The sequence below is a fragment of the Coenobita brevimanus genome, chromosome 44 (genome assembly GCF_032717465.1).
Source record: "Coenobita brevimanus isolate Jiangsu-jjx chromosome 44, ASM3271746v2, whole genome shotgun sequence".
In the NCBI taxonomy this organism is placed as follows: Eukaryota; Metazoa; Arthropoda; class Malacostraca; order Decapoda; family Coenobitidae; genus Coenobita; species Coenobita brevimanus.
In genome coordinates this window covers 43,059,423-43,061,698 of record NC_136997.1, presented here as the reverse complement: position 1 = coordinate 43,061,698, position 2,276 = coordinate 43,059,423, and positions in this window count along the sequence as shown.

Below are 2,276 nucleotides of genomic sequence, written 5' to 3'. Positions count from 1 at the left end.
CATATGTTAACACCTGAAAAACGAAAGAAGCTCCGTAATTTCCGCTGTGGCAGACAAGGGCATTTGGCAAAACACTGTTTCGCTAAAGTAGAGAATAAAGACCATGGTGTGATCACTGCAAGAACTCATAAAACTGATCAATGTTCGGCACGTTCTAAAGAAAAAGAAAAAAAAAAAGACCAGATGAGGATTATGATCTCTGGAAACGGGACGGATCTGGTGGTAGTCACAGGTGTGTGTGGTGAGGTGAGAGACTGTCCCAAGCTTCTAGACACTGGAGCATGTCAATCACTCATTCACCTTGCTAACCCACCCTGCTAACCCACGAATGCCTCACACGAAGTTCATCCAACAAAGCCACTCAACTCATTTACTCATTCACTTCTACATCCTGAACCCATCCAGAAACCCAACCCAACCACCCACTTAGATCATCCCGACAACGCAATCGTCTTAGCCACGCTGGCGACCAGCGGTGTCCACTCACCCTGTAGACTCACTTTAAGTCACACATGCCCACAACCTGTCTTGCCCACCAACCCCTACCACCCACCCTCACCACTCACAAATTCCACCACCCTTCCCACTCACGAATTCCACCCACCCTGGTCACCCAACAATGCCATCCATCCACACAACCCTCCCACCTCTCCCAGAACACTCCCCACCCACCTCACCTTGTCAATCCTGTCCACCCACTCCTCCCACCGACCCACCCGCCCATCCACCCTTCTTACCCAACCCCATTCACTCTGCCACCCCATTCACCCTTTTGAGCCCAACCCCGTTCATTCCGCCACCCCATTCACCCATTTGAACCCGAGTTATCCATAAAACTCATCCAAACCTAACTTACCGACCTCTCCCCGACCACCCACATATCCAGCCACTTACCCATCCAGTCCACCAAACGCATCAATCACTAACTCATTTACCCCTACAGCCCACCCAAAACCACTCCACACACCACACCCAACAACTGCCCCCCCCCCCTCCCCACCAATACCACTGTCCACCCACCCTGGCGATGCACCGAACTACCACACCCACCAACTCAACCTCAACAACTCCACCCACCCAACCAACTGACTCACATACACACACACACACACACACACACACACACACACACACACACACAGACTGACACAGTAAGGGCGCGTCCACACGTGTGCTCGAGCAAGTGCTGGCAACATGTAAGCAACACAGTAACGACCACGCTGCAAACATGCTGGGAATAGCAGCGTCCAGATCATGTTGGCAACATCATGATGAAGTCTCAACTGCCTGGTATGGATACACTTATCCCATCGCCTCTCCTGCAAGTCTTGGAAGCTGCACTGAAACATGTTTGCATACATCTGTCCAAATACTGGTGCAAACATGTTTCCGAACATGTTGCTTGCCGTGTTGCCAATATATGTTCGAGAGCACGTATGTACTTGCCCTAAAAGAGACAACACACACACACACACACACACACACACACACACACACACACACACACGGAGTAGTTCACAACAACTTCACTCACTAATCATCCTCAATGGTTGTTTATCCCCGAGGAAGATTGGCCCCACGTCTTACGATTTACTATTTGATGGTTGACTGTATAATCATTGAACAGTATGAACAGCATGTAATACCGTACTGAAACTAGCATCGTTATGATGGTTAATATTTTACCAAAGTATTCGCTCATTAAAACTATTGCCAATTGGATAGCATATCATGAAATCCTAATGGAAATACATGCATAATATAGCTGAATTAAAGGGTTTATGTCGGAGATACGAGTCAATGTTCTGTGCAAGCTGCTATTAGAACAGTACTAGACACTTCCACACCTCATCCGTTCCCTTCACCGTCCCCAAATCCTCCCTCCCTCTTTTCCCACCCTTCCGCATCTGTGTGTGTGTGTGTGTGTGTGTGTGTGTGTGTGTGTGTGTGTGTGTGTGTGCATATATCTGTTCTTACCTAATTGTATCTTTACAGGAGTGAGTCAAGCTCGTACTGCCCCGTGTGTTAAACCATTTTTATCATACATATCCTTAAATTTATGAATAGTTTTGGCACGCATTATTTCATTCGGTAGCGCACTACACTGATCAATTGGCGTATTTGGGAAACTGAATTTCCTTACGTCTTTCTCACCTCTTTTTTTATGCATTTTTTTTTTTCAGTGTCCTCTTGATGATGCTTCTCCATAGGTTATATACTCACTGATGTCTATTCTATCTTTCCCTGAGATGTATTTATATAGCGTCATCATGTTT